The 20,503-nt window shown below is 49.2% G+C and overlaps 3 long non-coding RNA genes across 5 annotated transcripts; 1 reads left to right on the top strand and 2 right to left on the bottom strand.

The window, feature by feature from the left end:
- Positions 1–878: 878 nt before the first annotated feature.
- LOC310893824 lies at positions 879–3,333 on the bottom strand. Its single transcript, XR_014579334.1, has 2 exons — positions 2,362–3,333; positions 879–2,101 (listed from the first exon to the last, which is right to left on the bottom strand). It is a non-coding gene; the product is annotated as an uncharacterized lncRNA (long non-coding RNA).
- Positions 3,334–4,430: 1,097 nt separating this feature from the next.
- Positions 4,431–19,406, bottom strand: LOC310893820. Of its 3 annotated transcripts, XR_014579328.1 has the most exons (5): positions 18,650–19,406; positions 17,580–17,667; positions 8,293–8,448; positions 5,461–6,405; positions 4,431–4,873 (listed from the first exon to the last, which is right to left on the bottom strand). It is a non-coding gene; the product is annotated as an uncharacterized lncRNA (long non-coding RNA). The 3 variants fall into 3 exon arrangements; XR_014579329.1 differs by lacking the exons at positions 17,580–17,667; positions 18,650–19,406 and adding an exon at positions 9,981–10,082; XR_014579330.1 differs by lacking the exons at positions 17,580–17,667; positions 18,650–19,406 and adding an exon at positions 9,292–9,381.
- LOC310893822 lies at positions 10,852–16,604 on the top strand. The gene is made up of 2 exons (XR_014579332.1): positions 10,852–10,985; positions 14,407–16,604. It is a non-coding gene; the product is annotated as an uncharacterized lncRNA (long non-coding RNA).
- Positions 19,407–20,503: the final 1,097 nt, after the last annotated feature.

Genomic DNA, 20,503 nt, shown 5'->3' with positions numbered 1-20,503 from the left:
AAGAAGTGACTCTCCGTTCTACGGCTTCGATAATCGGTCAGCCCCCTCCCCCCCCCAGTACTCGGGAAACCGACCAAACACCACAGCGAATATACCCAAACTTCTAAACTGTTCCTTAGATAACGCTCCCGCCGCCTTTCTCCCTGTCACACTCGAAACATTTAAGAGGATGACAAGATACACCAGCGGGCCCGTACATCGGGCACCACCAGTCAACGCTGGGATAAAGCAGCGCTTCCTTTCGGTCTGTCGTGCGCCTCGTTCGTCTCCGGCCGTTCCCCTCGCGGAGAATACGGAACCGCGGATCGGAACTCCGCGCTCGCCTCGCGGCGATGCTGCGTCTCACTCACGCGGCGCAATCACGCAAAGAGGGCCCCCCCCCCCCCCCCGCGCTTCTCGTTCATCCCACAGGAATATGTCACTTAAAACAACAACCAGACTTGTTTGTAGCTCGCTTCACGACAATACTTTGTCTCAAACGCATACGCTCACACAAACGCTTTCAACACGACATACCCAGGCACCTACAAATAAGACATACAATTATCGCCACTCCAATTAATATCCCTCCAGCAGCTGCAAATGTTACCCAGGTAACCTTGTGACAATTTCGAGAGGCCCGCTTACCCTTCTCCTGCTTCTTATATAGCCATTAGCGGGTCCGTCCCGGCTCCCCAAACTGGGATGCAGCGGTAACCTCGGGTTTGCTCGATCTACTCCCAGGATCGCTAGCGGCCGCTCGCTCGCTCGCTCGGTCAGCAAAACCCCCTCGACCGCTCGGTCGGTCAGCCTGCAGGGTACCCTCCCTCCCGTACGGGGACTATGCTGCACGCCAGACGTCTCTGCGCGATTTACCGGCCGCCCCGGCCACGCGTACGACTTACAGGCCCTTCCCGTACTGTAAAACGCACCGTTTGTCCGCGGCGTCAGGAGGTCTTGGCCTGCTCCCGCGGTGAGCGGCTGAGAGCGGAGGCTCCTCCGAGGAAAATACTCGGGGTGCACCTAGGGGCGTCCGCTCCGCAGTCGATCCCGCAGCCGAGCAGAGCGTCTCCTGGCTGGCTCGCCAAACTGACTTGTGGCAAACGGAGTCCACAATCAATAGGATCGTAAAGCAGGTATGTTTATTCAGCGCTCGGCAGCACGGGCGGTAGTCCCACTGTTAGCGTTCATGAAAACACATAATCCACAAAGTGATTATATGAAGGTGCTTTATTAGGCGCCGGAAGTTAGGGACGTGCCTGCCCAAATCTAACTTCGTCTGATTTGTTCTCTTAGTTCTCTTTTATCCCCTAAGATATTACATATGCATTAGGTTTCACAACTCATCTATGCATATTCATTTCCTAGCTCCGCCTAGCCTCGCTTCGTATGCTAATTATCTTATCAGTCCTTCTGCGCTTGTGTACTACTCTCTGGTGGTCGTCCGGGTGGTCGTCGGGATGAAGTAAGATGTCTTCATCAGAGTTGAACTTTTTAACCTTTCCTTCTCACGCATGCTCTCTGGGCCCTTGGTCTCAGTCCAAACCACAAGGTTGGTTTGATCCAGTTCCCAGGGTCCAAGAAGCCCCAGTTATCTAGATGTCTTGCAAACTGAGCATTCTTTTAATCCTCCTTACTCCTCATCATGAATTGGTGCATTCTCATGTTACCCTTGCACATATATTTTGTATCTTCCAAGCGCAGCCTCGGAACAGTACATCGCAAATGTAACATATTAAACAATATTGTATTATTTCTTCTTCTATTACTAACACCACCAAAGTCGTGCGCACCCGACGCAGCAATTTGCCGTGGTTGTACGCAGCACAGGGTTACATACGCATGAAGTTTCACAGTACGCCTATACCTATTCATAACCTGTCCCCGCTTCGCGTTCAAATCGGTTCCAAGGAGTTATTTCCATCAGCTCCTCCCATCTTCGCTTGCGCAGTGTCTCCTGGTGGTGTTCCTCGGGGGGGGGGATGAAGGTTGACGACTCTTCCTCGTCACCGCTAGTTGACCTCTTGTCTTTGCGCGGACTCAGTCGCTCCTCGGCTCTTGCCCATCCGCAGGACCGGTTTCTGCAGGTCTCTTAAGATAGGCTCACACTCTTATGGAGAGACTGACCTTGGAAAGGGGCCCAAAGCTTCTCGCTTTAATTGATTTGCACAGTGCGCAATAGTGAGCAAAGACGCTAAGCAGCATCCGCTAGTTTAATGCTGTCAGCGCTCGCTCTCTCTACTCCGTAAGATTCTCCTAACTCCCTCTCTCAAAAGCAGCCCTTCGGAAACGTGCTGCCCGCCCCCCCCCCCCCGCCGGCCGCCCGCCCGCCCGCCCGCAGTGCGTGACCTGCTGCCCCGGACGCCGGAGACGGCCGCTCACCCAGCGCAAAGGGACGGCATGCGCTGCCAGGAGCGCAAGCGAGCACAGAGCCGTCCCGCCCCGCGGAAGGGGCAGCGAGGGGGGAAGCGAGCGCACGCGCTGGGCCGCGACCTGCCCTCCGCGGAGCCAGGAACCCTGCGGCGCTCCCTCACCCCCTGCGGCGGCCGGGCGGCAGCTGCCGGGGCGCTGCCCCGCCCCGCCCCGCCCCAGGGAGGCGTTCCCCCGCCGAACGCCGGCCAGCTCTGTCTTCGGACACCCACAGCAACCTCCCGAGGGAGGTGCACCGTTCCCGGAGGTACTGCAATACCGGGACGATGCGCGGAGCGGAGGGAGCAAGCTCCGGATCCAACTCCCGAGCCCAAAAATCCGTTTAATATAAAGTCCTCTCATCGAGGACGTATCAGATATTAAACTGATAAGAACAGATACTACACTTGATCTTAGCCAAAAGGCCGAGAAGCGATGCCCGCGCCCTCGCCCCCGCGACACCCGATCCCGCGCCCACCACCCCGACCTCACGGCCGCTGCTCCACCGCCCGCCCCCGCCCTCCCGGGGCTCAACCCGCCGCCCTCGACCACCCTCTCGGGCGCTCCGCTCGCAGCCGCGACCCCCGACCGCCCCGCCGCCGCGTCGCCGGGGCCTCCCAGCGGCCCGTTCGCGCCACCGCGCGCCCGATTCGCTCGACCCCCGCGCGGAATTTGCATGCCCCGCCCCCGGCACCGCCTCTCCCTCCCCGCGGCTCACCCGCCGCGTGCCCCGCCCACCGAGCCCCTGCGCCCGCCCTTCGCTCCGCGCTGATTGGCGCAGCTCGGCCTCCTCTGGGCGTTCGCCCCGCCCCCTCGCCCGCCCTCCCTCCCTCCCCTCCCCTCCCCTCCGGCGGGATTTGCATGCCCCGCCCACCGCCCCGGAGCCGCGCCGCCGCCTGCCGCCTCATTGGCCGGGGCCCCGGGCCGCCCGCCCCGGCGGCGCCGAGCAGCGCCGAGCAGCGCCGCGGGACCTGCGCGCGGCCGGCCGGCTCTCGCCGGCAAGGAAGGCCCGGCAGAAGGCTGCCGCCGGCGGGGGCCCTCCGACCCTCCGTTCAGCGCCTGCGGACGCCTCCGGAGCGAGGCACGGGGCCGCGGGGCTCGGCCCGGCGCGGCGACCGGGGGAGCGCAGCCGCCGCGCGAGGAGGGGCTGCGAGCGCTGAGCGCGCGCTCGAGCCGGAGGGGAGACGCTTTGTCTGCTCCGGGAGCCGGGAGGAGACGCGACCGGGACGGCGACCCGAGTTGGCCGTCAAGGGGTCCGCTCCGCCCCCCCCCCCTTCGGCGTGATGTGCATGCCTCTTTGTATTCGCTCCGCTGCTTTACAAGGAGGGGCTGACCCCATCACCTCCCTCAGTACCCACACCTGAGGCTCCAGCCCCAGCTGAAACAAAGGGCAACACTGCAGGAACATGCTACCTCCCTCCCCAGTATGTGACCTGCTCCCCTGGACTCTGGAGATGGCCATTTACCCAGTGCAAAGGGATGGCATGCAGTGACAGCGAGAAAACAACTGTTAGTATTAATTCATGCAGCTCACTTCTGCGAGGGCCTCAGGGCCCACACACTCCACCTTCATGTGGGGCATCTTAGAAGCCAGGGCCGGAGTAGCGTTCATATATACGCACCCACGGGGAATGGTTGCTTGCTGTAGCTATGGGCTGCAGGTCAGAAGTGGAGGAATTAAAAACAAGAGCCACAAAGTATGGAGCCACAGGTCTTTGCCTGGTGCTGCAATGTGAAGGTGACCAAGGGAGCAGTGCTGCTGTACTGGGGAGGGGCTGTGAGCACTGAGCATGATTGTGCTGGAGGGGAGACACTTCTGGGCACTCATTGCATGCATGGATGCTGGAGGCCTTTGTAGGCATGCGGGCACAGGTAACATGTAAGGGGCATGTAAGCCAGCATGAACTAGTCAGAAAAGGGGTGTTTTTGCCCAACCATGGAGCAGCTCCATATGCTGTGAGACTCCAAGGGTACACATACCATCTGGGATATTGGCTCACATCGATTGCGTCCTGTCTCTGTTTTCTGAAAGAACGCCCATGGAACATGTAGAATGTTTTCATTGACACTGTCTCAACAGAACAACACATACAGCTGCATAACGTGCTCTAAATCCAGCTCCTTACCTCCACCGTTACATTAACATATAGCCCTCTCACCATCCACTTGCCAGACATTAAAAGCTAAAAAATAATACTCATGCCTCCCTACCCCCCATCTGCATTTAGTCTCTGCGAAGCTGCCAGCTGTGCGGTGTCATCTGCTTCTGGTGCACGGCTGCTTCCTGTTCATGATGTGCCCTGCAGAGATCCAGGTGTCTGATCCTTCTGCTCTCACTGCCATTTGCGTTGTTAACAGCCCTGAGAAGAGACCTTGCCATTGCAGTGAGAGAGTTCCTTTGGCAGCGTGGTGTGTACACCTGGTCTCCAGTTGCTAGGAAGGAACACCACTCTGGACTCATATGGGCCAAGAAGACTTCTTCCATCTGTGAATGACATTTACGAATAACGGTCACTGATGTTTGACAGAAGTTACTGAAACACTGTAATCAAGATTCACATCTGCTGTTAGCCCAAGATGCAATGCGGATCTCACTGGTTGGCCAGTAAGTACCTCATAGGCATTTCAAGCTGATTGACAGCTGTGGCACATACTAAGAAAAGTGATGGGAATAACCTCAACCCTACTCCTTCCTGTCCATTAATATAATTTAGCTTTTTTTTTTCTGAATTCCATCAAGTTTTTTCACTTTTTCTGAACTTTGGAGAGACTAGAGACAATGAAAACTCTTAATGCAATAAAACATCACGTTAAATGTTGTATTATTTTCCTCATCAAGTGTGCCCCCCTAACCAATCAAACAGTGGCAGGGATCCCCCCCCAGTGAAAAAAATGGGGGTTGGAAAGCCCCACGAAGGGACAGTCAGCCAGGCAGGTGGACAGAGATAGAAAGAGAGAGCCAGGGCAGCGAAGAAGAGCACAAGAAAGAGATGGAGGCAGGGGCAGGTGGAAGGGTGAAGGATGCAGGAGGAAGGAGGGGAGTGGGAATGGGCTGGGCAGTAGGACACTCACCACAGCTCCTGTTCTTGGTTCTGCTGGGGAGAATTTCTAGCTCAAACTCTTCTTTCTCACTCTCTCACGTGGCTTCCTCCTCTGTAAGTATCTGTTGGCTCATCTGTCACCCACTCAAAAGAATACACTGGAGTCTTGCACACCTTACATAGGCAAACGTTCTACCAGCCTCAGGCAGACACAGACAACTGGCAACTGCAGGGGATGAAAGGACCTTTCAGCTCTCAGTGCCAGCCGTGGAAAAGAAGGAATAAACTGCTGGTAGTTGCACTTCTTCCCAGAACCTGCCCCGGGCTCATAGCCCTCCTCCAGCTGACTGGGAAGCTATCCAAGTGGTCACTTGGAAACTTCCCTGGGCAGGCAGACCTGGGTCCCAGTCTGCTGTCCCCCCTGCCCTGCCCCAGGGCTTCTGCTGCTCCTGTTAGCGTTCAAACACATAATCCACAAAGTGATTATATGAAGGTGCTTTATTAGGCGCCGGAAGTTAGGGGCATGCCTGCCCAAATCTAACTTCATCCGATTTGTTCACTCAGTTCTCTTTTATCTCCTAAAATATTACATATGCATTAAGTTTCACAACACATCTATGCATATTCATTTCCTAGCTCCGCCTAGCCTCGCTTCGTATGCTAATTATCTTATCAGTCCTTCTGCGCTTGCGTATTACTCTCTGGTGGTCGTCCAGGTGGTCGTCGGGATGAAGTAAGAAGTCTTCATCAGAGCTGAACTTTTTAACCTTTTCTTCTTACGCATGCTCTCTGAGCCCTCGGTCTCAGTCTAAACCGCAAGGTTGGTTTGATCCAGTTCTCGGAGTCCGAGAGGCCCCAGTTATCTAGATGTCTTGCAAATCGGGCATTCTCTTAGTCCTCCTTACTCCTCATCGTGAATCTGTGCATTCTCTCATGCTATCCTTGCACATATATTTTGTATCTTCCAAGCACAGCCCTGGAGCAGTACATCGCAAATGTAACACATATTAAGCAATACTGTATATTTCATCTTCTATTACCAACACTCCCTGCCGATGAGCACACGGGAAGCACACCCGGAGTTCACCCCCTCCACTTTCCACCCGGGTGGGACCCAAAAGCTCTGCAGAGTGCAGACCCTACTGCACTGCGCTGCGTGACACAGCCCCTGCCTCTGCCCCAAGCTGGCACAGCGGGCATTTCCCCAGGAGCCATGGGTCGTCCGGCACCCCCGCCCGCCCAGTGCCTGGCCCCGCACAACGTCTCGAGGTGCCCCAAACCACCAACTCCGTGTCACCGTGCCTCAGCCGCCCGTCCCACCGCCACCACAGCTAAAGAGAAAAGCACCCACGGTACAGCCGTGCTGCAGCGCGCAAGGAGCGCTGCCGAGCACGCCCCCGACGGCGCTGCTACCGCACCTGCTTGGTGCTGGCACTGCGGGACCGCGCTGCGGCCAGCGGACGGCAGGGGCCAAGGCGTCACCGCGCACGCCCGCACCCGGCAGCGGCGCCGCCACCCACGCTCGCTGCAGGCGCTGCCGCGCGCACACGCGGGGACGCCTCGCACGCCCGCGGACGGGCGCTGGTGCGCGTGCGTCGGGGTTCGCTGCCGCGCGTACTCGTGTGGGGCGCTACCGCACGCAGCCGATAGGCGGCGCAACCGCGCCTGCTCCCGGCGGGGTGCTGCCGCGCATGCTCGCGAGGACGGGGCGCTACTGCGCGTGCCCGAACAGACTGGTGCTACCGTGCATTCTCCCGGCGGGGGGGCGCTACCGCGCATGCCCGAGCGGTGTCGTCCTCCGTACTGCTTGCAGTACCCCCTTTCGGCCAGCAGGCGGCAGCAGAGCGCGCACAGGCTCTCCGCCGCCGCTTCTTGCTGGCGTTACCGCCTCGTGGCCAGCAGGCGGCGGCAGAGCGGCCGCGGCGCCGCTGCACCTTCGCCGAGCCTCCCGACTGCAGTACCAGGCCTGATTTCACGCGCTCACAGCCCGTTTTCTCATTAAAAGAAGCGGAGAGAACTGCGCAGAAAATCACATGAAACCGGCAGAAAAAAGCACGCACCGCCACTGCCGAGGAAATAACTGCTCTTTGCCACGTGACACTCCGGGCCTGGAAGGTGAGCAGCAGTGGGAAACTACATTTCCCGGCATGCCCCACACGCCAACATGGCCGACCAGGAGCCCGGAGCCCGCAGGCCGCTGCTCCCACCGCGCTGCGGACCGGGCCTGGCCCTGCAGAGCCAGCAGGCCGGCGGCAGGCCGCAGGCCTCCTCCCGCGTACTCTCGCCCTTCCCTGGGGCCAGCCCGCTCCCCGCTCCTGTTTCATGGCCCCCCCCTAACCCACGGCTTTCTGTGCCCCAGCTGCCGCTTGCATAGCGTAGGCCCCCCGAGCCTGACGCTGAGCCTCCCCCTGCACTCTCCCCTTCCCAGGGTCACAGACCTCCAGCCCCAGCCACCCATTCGTTCCCCTGTAGCAGCTGCAGCCCTGGCCACACTTGGCAACCGCTCCCTCATCACAGACCAGCCCCAGCACACCCGCTGCGTGCAGCAGACTACTGTCCACCACTGCTGTTGCCCCCCTCCTCCTCCACTGGCCCCACAGCCCGCACCCACCCCAGCAGGATAGCACCCATATCCAGAGGGGACATCCCCATCAGCACCCTCATAGCCTCACCTGGGGCTCCTCCAGCCCCAGGCCACAGCTGCCACCCTTCGGGAACATGGAGCAACCACCCCCCAGCATGTGCCCCCTCCACACACCCTAACACGGAACCTGCACCCACAGAAATGGTGACAGCCACTTACCAAGGGGCCAGGGACTGCAAACACAGCAATACAAGCAAAAAAAAAAAAAACTCTTACTACCTCGTGCACAGAACTCCCAGGAAGGAGGCTGCAGCAGCGCTCTGTCCCTGTACATTTCCCTCTTCTCCTGGAAGGCCAGAGAGATGAGGCATCAAATGGCGTCTGTCCATCTACACATCCGTCCCATGGGGAACAACTGCTTCCTGCACCCATGGGCTGCAAGACAGAGAAAGAGGAAGAAAAAAAAAATAAGGAAAATGGTGTAGGGCACAAGCAGTCAGAGAGAAAACTGAAAGCCAGAGGGAAAAAAGAAGAACCCATGGGGCAGGGAGCTGGATGGGGATGATCAGAGGGTAGAGCAGGGAGGAGAACAGAGGGACAGAAAAGAGGACAGCACTGGAGGAAAAAACAACTGCAACAGCCAGCAGGACAAAGATTGAGAAAGTAAAACAAAGGCTGGTCAGGGGGTTATAGCTAGAAAGATGAGATGGAACAGCACAGAAGGACAAAAAAGACAAGGAGAGGAAGCAGAACAGGGTGACAGCAAGAGTAAAAGTAATAGGTGTAGTGAGAAACAACAGGGCAGGGGAAGCAGGACAGAATGACAGAGAGAAGCAAGGAAGGGAACGACTGGGTTAGGCTTGGAGGCAAAGACAGATAAGGAAAGGAACAGGAATCAGGACAAAGGGATGGAGAAGGATAAAATAGTGATGGTCACCAGGACAGAGAAAGCAAGAAAGCAGGAGAGAGAAGGAGAATGACAGGGAGGCAGAGAGAGAAAGGCCAGCACAGGGACAGAGAACACAATGGCTGAACTGAAAGAAAGAGGGGTGGAGAGCAAGACAGCCCAATACAGACAGTGGAGCAGAGCAGGATGCAAGAACATGGAAAAGCAGAGGTAGACAAAGTGGTAAAATTTGTCAGAAAGAGAAACTGACAAATGGGGAGCAGGAAAGACAGACTGAGAAAAATCAAATAGAGATGGGCACCAGAAATGAGAAATGGAGAAGAACTGATGAGAGATGGAGAACCGAAAAGTCCTTAGAGGGGACAGAACACCTGAGATCAGAGCGCTGTAATTAAGAGAGAGGTGCAGAATGGGACAGAGATGGAGAAAGGAGAGACAGCAGTGTGGAGCACGGCTGAGACAGCAAAAGAGCATAAAGAGAAGGGGAGCAGGACAGAGGCACAGAGAGAAGGATAAGAGATGAGCTGGCTGGACAAAGGGCTAGAACAATGGCAGAGGCAGCAGGACAGAGATGCAGACCAATAGAACAGGGAGTGGAAGGAGGGTGGAGGGACCGCAACAAAGAGCAGTGTGGACATGGGGAGTGAAACATTAGGGAGGGAGAAAAATTGAGAAAGCCAGGAAGAAGGACAGAGTGGGGAAAAGAAGGACGAAGAAGGAAAAGCCTGGGATGGACTGCAAGCAAGAGAGGAAAAGGTGTGTGTGTGTGTGTGGAGAATGGGGAGCAGGGACGAGCTAGACTGAGATCCTGGTGGGGAGCTGGACAGAGGGAGAGAGTGAAAACAAGGATAGGAAGCAGGGCAGTAAGGTGCAGAAAGGGAGGGAGGGATGGGGACAGGACAGACAGTAAGAGGGAAAACAGACACCAGCATGGCAGGGGGGATGAGCGAAGAGAGAATAATGAGAACAAAGAGATGGAGAAAGGTGAAACAGCAATGGGCTACAGGTTGGAGACGGAGGACAAGCAAGACGGAACAGGGGAGCAGGACAGGAGCCATACCAGCATGTAACAGAGCTTGTGAGCGTGACAATTGTTGCAGCTGAAGCAAGAAGCCCTTGTCAACAGACTCCCCTGATCAGGTGGCCTGTAGCAGATCCCAACCACTAGATGTCCTTTACTGGACCGGTCCTTGATTTTACCCACAAGCTCTTAACCTGGTCACAGCTGTTTCTCAGGCATAGCTCTTCACAAGCTATCCACTTCCTAACATAGAGGGCAACTTCTCCTCCCCTCCTTCCTCGTCTATCCCTTCTGAACAGTTTGTAGCCATCAATGGCCACACTCCAGTCATGGGAATCATCCTGTAAGAAATGGTCCAGCAATTCGTGCCACTAAGGGGTTTTGAAGGGTTAACATTGAGGCCTGGGTTTAGGCGAGAAGAGAACAAAGGGATTTCTTCGGAGAAAAACTGCTGACTTTGCACGAATGTGCAGTAACTTCTGACAGCCGGCCAAGAGACCACTAGATAAGGAGGAAGAATATGAGCCTCCCTGTCCGAGCGGCCCCCGAGAAACTAACAGAGACTGATAAGCAGGCGCACCTGGAAGGACTTCGGATTCGGGAAACCAATTATAATAACCCTGCCTCTTCTAGAAGTAGTAATGAATATGTATTAGCCTAGGAGCATAAAAACCAGCCGCCTTACGTAACAGGTGTGCGTCCCGGTGGAGCAGAGACTCCCGGCGCACCCAGCGCTGTTTGCTTGCCTCTATTCGTTTAATAAATTGTAAACTCTGATTGTAATCCTATTTGGGACTCAGTCATTTATAACAATTGGGGGCTCGTCCGGGATGGTCTTGGTTCCTGAATTCTGACTTGATCTAGGAGGGGTGCCCCCACCATTTGGTGGCTCCTGTTCGAGTCAGGTCAGGGCTAATGCCATCTTGAACCTGAATAAGGGCAAGCAAAGATTTAGATTTTTTTTATGAGCTCCCTTTGCCGGCTGCAGCACTATATTTTGCCCGTAATTCTGCGCGCGAAGATCCGAACGAAGACGACGGAGTCGTAAGTATTTAAGGCGTATACCGTTCGGTTGGGTGGGATTCGGTTGCCTGTGTGTGTGAGAGTGTGACTGAGACGGAACGTAGTTCCGAAGCGATTGTGGAGGTCTTCTAACCGCGGTTCCAATCTCCCGCGAGGGACTTGGCCGGTGAAGGACCGAAGCGATTCCTATAGGATTCGTGGGTGGGTGATAGGTCCTAAACCCCCTGCAAGACACTCTCACTAAGGCAACCAAGGGCTGTAGGAATTGCCACAGTAAAATTCCTAGATGGGTCAGACAAAATTGAAGACCCGGGACCAGAGAAAAGGGAGCAAATTACCAGACATACCACCAGAAAGTCCATTAGGGATAATGATTAGAAATTGGAACGATAGGGGCCCCAGAAAAGGGAAAAAGTAAATTAAAAATGGTTCAGTATTGTATGACAGAATGGCCAAAGGAGCCTTTAAGACCACATGTCTTTTGGCCCGTTTTCGGATCCTTTGAAGACTGGGTTTGCCAGGCCTTAAATATACATGTTAATTCAAAGGAACCTTTTAGCCAGGAGGAAAGTGATTATGCAGGATTATGGATCAGGATCTCACGTCCTTTTCCAGCCTCAATATTTACACTAAAAGCAGACGAGAAGTTTGACGAAGAAGAGAACAAAAAAATAAAAAATAAAAAAAAAGGAAAAAGAAAAAGATGATGAATGGGAGTCATTGGATAACCTACCACCTCTATATCCTAACAATCCACCCCCGGTGGTGCATCTTGTAATCCTGTTTTGTTCTTAAATGTTTTGACTGTGTCAAGGAGGAAGGTGGGAGCATTATCTAAGTAACAGTTTAGAAGTTTGGGTATATTCGCGGTGGTGTTCGGTCAGTTTCCCAAGTATCGGGGGAGCGGGGCTGACTGATTATCAAAGTGGTAGAACGGAGAGTCACTTCTTTGGTGGTTCGGGCCTGAGCCCTGGGAATTTGGTAAGAAGGGGGAGAGCGAATTTATTTAGGCCTCAATACCTTTTTAAACCCCCATCTTGACGGATACACAGGAGTGATTCCTTGTTTTGTGTAGGCTTACTAACAAAGTGCATGAGAAAAATTAGCATTTGGCTTGAAATTCGGTCTTATTGAAATGTAAATTTTGTGGAAAAGGTGTTATTGTTTGTCTAGAAGACAGAAGGCTGAGTGCTTCAGGTGTTTTTCCGAAGTCCTGCGGATTTATGATTGGAATGGGGCTCATTAATAATCTGAAATAGTAAAGTTTGTATGTGGAAAGAAGAGTTTAATCCCAGAGAATTGGGACATTTGGGAAGAAGATTAGGAAAAGATAGTAAAAACCTGCAATAAAAAGGTTTGCGTGGAAATTGAAACAAGGGACAGTAACTAATATAAATAAATAAAAGGGAATGGGAAATCAAGGAAAAGGGGAAAATCCAAAAAAAAAAAAAAAAAAAAAAAGACGTCCTAAAAAAGAAAAAGCCTCCTTGGGTGCATATTGGCACATTGGAAGGATATTGTTAGAAATGGGGGCACAGAAAGCAAGAGGACTTTCACTAAGTATTGCAATCAATGGTGGCCACTATATAAACTAAATGGCCACTTTATGGATCAATCGACTATAATAGTGTCTTGCAATTAATGTTTTTGAGGAGAGAAGGAAAATAGGATGAAATGTTGTATAGTGATATGTTGTTTCAGCATGTTGGAGGGAAAAGGTTTGGAATTAAGTTGGCCCCTGACTGAGCCTTTGGTGTTGGCATTAGAAAAGTACGGGCTGGAGAAAGATAAAGGAAGTGTTAAAAGGGTTGTTGAAGGTGTTAAAGGTTGTGTGGCATGTAGTATTTAACAGAGCTGTTTGAAGTTGAATGAGCAGGGGAAGAGGATGTAGGAATGTTAATAGTTCCGTCTCAACCCGAGGCTGAGATCTCTAAATCGCGGGTGTGAGCCCTCTGGGGCAGGGGGACCGTGATGGGTCCGAGAGAGTTGTCGTGGAAACAGAAAAGCAGCTAACTCTTGAAACAACCTGAGTTCCTGTGTGAGCTCAGATTGCCAATGGGACCGCTCAGGGAACTTTCAACGATTGCATTCCCCTGACCGACCCCCTCACTGAGACCCTAATCACCCCGGAAATTATGTAAATACTAAAATCTGGTTAAATTGGCTATTGGGAATTGAGAATCTGTTCCAACAAGGTCCAAAAGAAACCCCTATGGAATTTATGGAATTTTTGAATTTCTGGACCAACTTTGAAATGCAATGAAAAAAAAAAATGGACCTGGCTTAAAAAAAAAAAAGAGAGAGAGGCAACTGGCTAACCTCTTTCCAGGGCAATCAGCCCCTGATATCAGAAAGAAATTGTCTTAGGCTGCAGGACAAACAACAGTCAGGAATGATGGGGACCTGGGGCATCTACCCTAGCAGGTCCACTAGTTGAAATAAAGCTAGGAAACGAAGACAGGCTTGAATTTTTTGTTGGTTATGGGAGCTTCTTTCTCTGTGTTAATTAGGCTGTAAATGTAATAGGAGCAACATATTCAGTGTTAAATAGTTTAAAAGGACGATTAGGAACTAAGACAACTACAATAACTGGAGCCACAGGGAAAGAGGAAGAATGGTCATTCTTACGACCCCTTGATTTGCGTTTTGGGGGTGAGGAACTAACCCATAAATTTTAGTATGTACCAGAATGCCCGATGCCACTCTTGGGACGGGATCTATTAGCCAAATTAGATGCAACAATAACCTTTGAGGATGGAGAATTAATAATGAAGGTACCTGAGTCCAAAGTAGGCCAAATCCTAATGATCAAAGATAAACCCTTTGTTAATATTCCAAGAGAAGTAGAAAATGCAGTTATAGCAACAGTACGGGAAACAGATGTACCAGGGAAGTCGAAACTGGCAGAACTGGTAAAGGTGGAATTAAAGGAAGGAGCCAAATCTGTTTGAATCAAACAATATCCACTTAAGATAGAAGCTAGGCACGGGAATAGTGAAAATTATTGACAAATTTCTCAAATATCAGATTCTGGAAGAATGTAAATCGGAATACAATACTCCAATTTTTCCAGTAAAGAAGCCGAATGGCGAGTATAGATCTGTACAAGATCTTAGAGCAATAAATGAAATAACAAAGGATATTCACCCGGTAGTAGCTAATCCTTACACCTTGTTAACATCTGTGAAAGAGAAATATAAATGGTTTACCGTGATAGATTTAAAGGATGCCTTCTTTTGCATACCTCTTGATAAAGATAGTAGAAAATTATTTGCCTTCAAATGGGAAAACGTATTGAAGTTTTTGGACCACATATGGTAACAACCGTTTTGGAACAAAGGCGGGGGGCACTGGTTATCACCCAGCCGGATGATGAAATATCAGGCAATCCTAACTGAACAAGATGACATAACCTTGAAAACGACTAACCTGTTATATCCAGCAGTATTTCTAGGAACCGTTCCAGAAGAAGGACCGTTGGAACACAATTGTGTGGAAATAATCGAACATACGCCAGCCACAAAGATTTGAAGGATGTACCCCTTGAAAGGTATTCAGTGGGAATACCACACTCCGTGGCACCCACAAAGCTCAGGGAAAGTAGAAAGGATGAATCAATCAATAAAACAACAATTGGCTAAGTTAATGATCGAGACACAGCTGCCCTGGACGAAATGCTTACCATTGGCACTTTTAAACATAAGAACTAAACCACACAGTGAGACTGGATTATCATCATATGAAATGTTATATGGTATGCCTTATTCTCAAGGGATGCCCCTAGGGAACAATGTAGTTGAGGATCATAGTATCCAGAAATACATAATTACCATTGGAAGGAGATTACAGGAGATAAGAGAAATTGGGATGATGACTCAGACACCACCTTTAGGATTTGCTATTCATAAAATACAACCAGGAGACAAGGTCTTAATAAAAACCTGGAGAGAAGAATCATTGAACCCCCGATGGGAGGGACTGTACCTTGTTTTACTTACTACTGAAACAGCTGTGAGAACAGCAAGAAGGGGTTGGACCCACGCATCCAGAATAAAAGGACCAATAACTACCGAAGCCTGGAGGGTTGAGTCCACTCCTGGGGAACTGAAACTGAGACTAAAGAGGAACTGATATCCCAGCAATGAGGTTCTGCATGAATTAAGGGCACTGGATAAAGAGGACAAGGCTGAAGGGAGGAAAGGGAGAAGGCAAGACCGGGGTAGGACCCTCCACTGCGGCGTGTATGGTCTACCGAGGGAGGCAACCCCTATGGGTATTGACCGCCGAGTGAGAGTGCCTCGACCGGACTTCTCCCACACCAAGATCAGTTTGTCCTGAGAAAAATAACATGAGAACCTTTTAAACCCATAATAAAATTGTGATTAGTTTTTCCAGGAGCTGGATCACCCTGAAGGGCTGAATGGTAACACAAGCTCTGAAAGCGGGCCCAACCCCATGATTGAAGGCGCTTCCCACACTCTCAAGATTGGACGGCGAAAAAGGCTTATAATATGACAGGTCGCCAAAGAGAACTGAATTGTGACTGTAAGTGGAAACCCAACGTGGGAGCTTGGAAGCGTGCATATACGAGTACAAACGGGGCAGACATTGTAACAGGACCACTCGGTAACAAGGACACTCTGTATTATCACGCCCCAAAGGGTAAAGATGGATGGGATGGTCATTTTCCAAACGGGACGTGGGCCCTAAAGGGACATTATTGGGTGTGTAGCAAACATGCTTACAAGAGGCTACCTGGAAACTGGTCGGGAATATGCTACGTGGGGTACATAAGACCCTTGTTCTTTTTATTGTCACAAACACAAGGAAATCATTTAGGAATAAGATTATATGATGACCTGAACAGAGTAAAACGATCTATTGATACTTCCTTATCCGGGGATAGTGCCCAAAAATGGGGAAAGGATGAATGGCCTCCTGAAAGAATCATACAGCATTATGGGCCAGCCACCTGGAACCCAAATGAGTTGATATCAGGAGCCCGAGAACCTATTTATAATTTGAACCGAATAATTAGGTTGCAAGCTATCCTCGAAGTTGTAACAAATCAAACAGCGACAGCCTTGGATCTTTTGGCTGACCAATCCACTCAAATGAGAAATGCTATATTCCAACATAGAATGGTCTTAGACTATTTACTAGCAGAAGAAGGGGGAGTATGTGGAAAACTGAACGATTCTAATTGTTGTCTACAGATTGATGATAATGGAAAAGTGGTCAAGCAGATAACAAAGGAAATTAGAAAGCTAGCCCACGTCCCAGTACAAACTTGGAAGGGTATGGATTGGGATTTCTTTTCATGGTTGCCTGGTGAACCATGGGTTAAAAGGATGCTGTTTTTATTTTTATGTGGTATAGTGACATTATTGTTTATACCTTGTATGATACCTTGCTTTACGTTGTTGATACGGCGAGTAATAAATAGCACCCAATTTGTGATGACTTCAGTGGAGAGAAAAGGTGACGTGTCGATAATGATGCTTAAGAAGTGGACACCCCGAGAACTGACTGATGAAATCCAATTGTTACTGACAAAGGTTGAAGGAGAGACACGAATTGATGATTAAAAAAAAAAAAGGGAGGAATTGTAAGAAATGGTCCAGCAATTCGTGCCACTAAGGGGTTTTGAAGGGTTAACATTGAGGCCTGGGTTTAGGCGAGAAGAGAACAAAGGGATTTCTTCGGAGAAAAACTGCTGACTTTGCACGAATGTGCAGTAACTTCTGACAGCCGGCCAAGAGACCACTAGATAAGGAGGAAGAATATGAGCCTCCCTGTCCGAGCGGCCCCCGAGAAACTAACAGAGACTGATAAGCAGGCGCACCTGGAAGGACTTCGGATTCGGGAAACCAATTATAATAACCCTGCCTCTTCTAGAAGTAGTAATGAATATGTATTAGCCTAGGAGCATAAAAACCAGCCGCCTTACGTAACAGGTGTGCGTCCCGGTGGAGCAGAGACTCCCGGCGCACCCAGCGCTGTTTGCTTGCCTCTATTCGTTTAATAAATTGTAAACTCTGATTGTAATCCTATTTGGGACTCAGTCATTTATAACAATCCCACCAGGTTTCAGTGATGGCATATCACAGTTTCCTACTAGCACAATGGCCTCCAGCTCCTCCTGTTTGCTACCCATACTGCATGCATTAGTGTAAATGCACCTCAGCTGGGCCACCTTTTGGGCGGGAGAAGCCCTAATACCCTCTTGACCATACTTAGGTGTTTCCATAGTAACCAACCTCTCACCAACCCTTGTGTCCTTCCTGTAAAGTGTTATATCATCCTCCTCCTTCACCAAGGCACAAGGCTGCAAGGTCTTGCTAGCACATTCCTCAACCAGAAGAGCTGGTATGTTACATTCAGGCTCCTTTCTAGTGACCCTGGTTTCACCCCCAACCCCCTTCATAGCTAGTTTAAAGCTCTGTCAATGAACCCTGCCAACTCCCATCCTAAAACCCTTTTCTGCCAGTGGAATAAGCTGTTCCTGTCTGTTTTCAGCAGGCCTGGTCTCCTGTAAATTGAGCCAAGAGGCTTGAGCCAAGGCAGAGGAGGAACCTCATGCTCTTAGTATGTCGCCTGACTATCACTGCTTACAGGTACTCAGTGTCTTCTGGTCTCAAAGGATGAGGTGGAGATATAATTGATTTCTTCTCCACATCTCTGGAAAGAGCTTTTCTCATATCTGTGGCAAAAGAAAGAAAATGTTACTATAATGAGAGTCATTGTGCAAAGCCATATTAAGTGAATTCACTATTACACTAAGTTTATTTTTAACCAAGAACACTTCAGCAGCAATGTTACCAGTTTGAATGTAGCACTGCACAAAATTCAACTGAATGTAAAGGAAAACGGCAGGCTAAAAGGACAAATACATGACTTAAGGCATCTGCAACAATGGTAGATGTCTGTCTACAGCCTTTGTATTTTTGTAGCACTCTTTCATACCAAATGAATAATGGAAGAACAGCAAAGATACACAGCATGTCCACAAAAGCCTTTGTGGAGAATATTTAAGGGGAAAAAAAAAATCTCAAACAGCAAGCGACTAGTACTTCAGCCTTGTTAACAGAGTAACATTAGCATACATGAAATTTCCATGTTCTTTACCCTTTAAATTGAAAATGCCACCCAATCCTCTGACACTGTTGACCATTAACATTTTAAAATTTTAATTTGGACCTCTAAGAAAGAAGAAAAAAAGAAAATTCGAGTCCCTGTTATCAAAGGAGAAAAGAAAAAAAGTGGGGGAGGAAAAAAGAGGGTAGGGGAGGGAGTGGAGAAGAGAAGAAAAAAGACAGCACAGCCATTCCTTTCCCCAGTCACATTAACAAAAATCTCACGTACTTGGCAGGAGCTTTCTCTGAAAATAAAAATTAAATAAGTAACTGTATGTTATCTATAGAATAACATGTCTTTGTACTTGCTAATTTACTCTTGTCTTGCAGTTTATTTTGCCACAGATACTACAAAATGTATAAACTGCAAGATTATGTTTTATAACTGATGTAATCTTTAGTAGGAAAAGATAACAAAAAGAGTAAACAAAATCCCATTCATCAACCACCATCTACACTTTTTTCATATTAAAAAAATCATTCAAACAATCCCTGGCATGCTCAACATCAGTATCTTTCCATTCAACTTGAGGCAGAACAAGCACTTACCATAAGCATATTCCTCTGGTTTGCTATTGCTAACCGAGTTGCAGTCTAATACTGTCTGGTACACACTGCAGCCTAGTTGCTGATACGTATTTACTGGATCCTGATTTGATACTCTCACGAAGATATCAATAAAAAAATCCACTCTTTATTTGAAAATAAATAAAACACAGTAAGGAAGAGCTGAACATATTTCCAATTAAGAGCCCACGACATGTAATCAGACCAAGAATAGGTCTGATGTGGTCTTATGCTAATCAGACATCTGTCACGCTGTAATAGCAGGTGTGCTCCTTCACCAAGGCACGAATCCAGTATCACCACAAAAAGTGTTTTAGTCACGTGACTGATCTTCTACACCAGCCGGGGGGTTCAGAATTATTAACAGAAAGAACAGAACAAGCTAAACATTCACACAAGCCTCATTTCCATAAAACATTATTATTATTATATATTAACAATCCACAGTCTAAATGCATTTAGATTGCACTGGCTGAGGGACTGCCCTGAGGGAATTAAAAAAAAAAAAAAGGTCTCTTGGCTGCACGTTTCCCTTTTTGCACTCCTTGCTTTCTTTGTCTCATGCCTGAAATTCTGAGTTTCTCAATACTTTCCATCTCTGTCCCCATCATTCCTTCTTCCTAACAGAGCTGCCATCATAAGGAAAAAGTAGAATTTTCTTTAGCGCTGTCAGTCTAAACTTTGCAATAAGCGGTTCAGCAGTCAAGCAAGCTATCTACCCACTTCAGTGTCACTTATTGAGTAACTTAGAATCACGAAATGCTACAACATACTCTTCAGTCCCAAACATAATTTGATGTTGCTGACAGACTATGCAAAATGGCTAGTGTTCTCGTTCATAGGGTTGATAAATCTAATCCTCTGCTACAGAAGTAGCACCTGGGATAGGTGCTGTCAAATCCTCTGTATATCTACACAAATGTTTACAAAAAAAATCCCTTACCAACTTCCTGAACAGAAGCTTCATAAGAACTCTGCTGTAACAGGAAAAGAAACCAAATAAACTTTTAACGAAACACTCTAAAACCAGCAAAAGATTTATTCTCATATATTAAATGTCAAAGTCACATGCATAATTATATAGTACTTTATAGTTAAAAAATATTTGAAAAAAATCAATCCTGACTATTTACATGCAACTGCTATAAAATTTCTAGGCAATATATGTATAATCATGGAGCTTTCCTATAATAATAATAATAAATTTTTAAAAAGAGAAGAATGCAATCATCCAAGTATTTATGAGTTAACCAACGCCCTGCATCAGACAATTTCGTCCAACTCACGATGGTGAAACAGAACACTTACCAGACAGCTTACGGAAGTATTTAATTTAAATACGTATATGCTACAGAAAGTAGCACTTGTCTAAAGGATGAGTTTAAGAAGATAGGTTTCTGAATGCTACAGGAACAGATTTGCAGAGGCCCACAGTATGCTACATTTCAAGAATCTGTGGTACAAGAAATTCAGCTTCATGGGCTGTTAACTCAAATACTCTGGCTGAATATTCTCAAAAAATTGACGTATGCATGGTTTACATGTGGTTTTGTTTGTTTTGTAAGCAATGCTGTAAGCATCTGCACATTTTACTAAGCATTTATGGCTTAAAACCAGCTTAGACTTTTAGCTCTTATGGCAGGAAGCCTAAAGAGATGTTCTCAACAGTTAGCAAGCAACAGAAATTAAACTACAAATTACAGCTTTGAAAAGGCAGAGTCGTCATTGTTTTGAAAAATGGCACCATAAGGATTGTTGTTAATGTGCTTGTGGACATCAAAATGTAAATATTGTGAAAGTCATCAGGCGGCGGTAGTGAGCACCATGTCTTTTCCA

The sequence above is a fragment of the Anser anser genome (genome assembly GCF_964211835.1).
Source record: "Anser anser genome assembly, chromosome: 2".
NCBI lineage: Eukaryota > Metazoa > Chordata > Aves > Anseriformes > Anatidae > Anser > Anser anser.
This window is presented reverse-complemented; position numbering and strand designations above follow the sequence as displayed.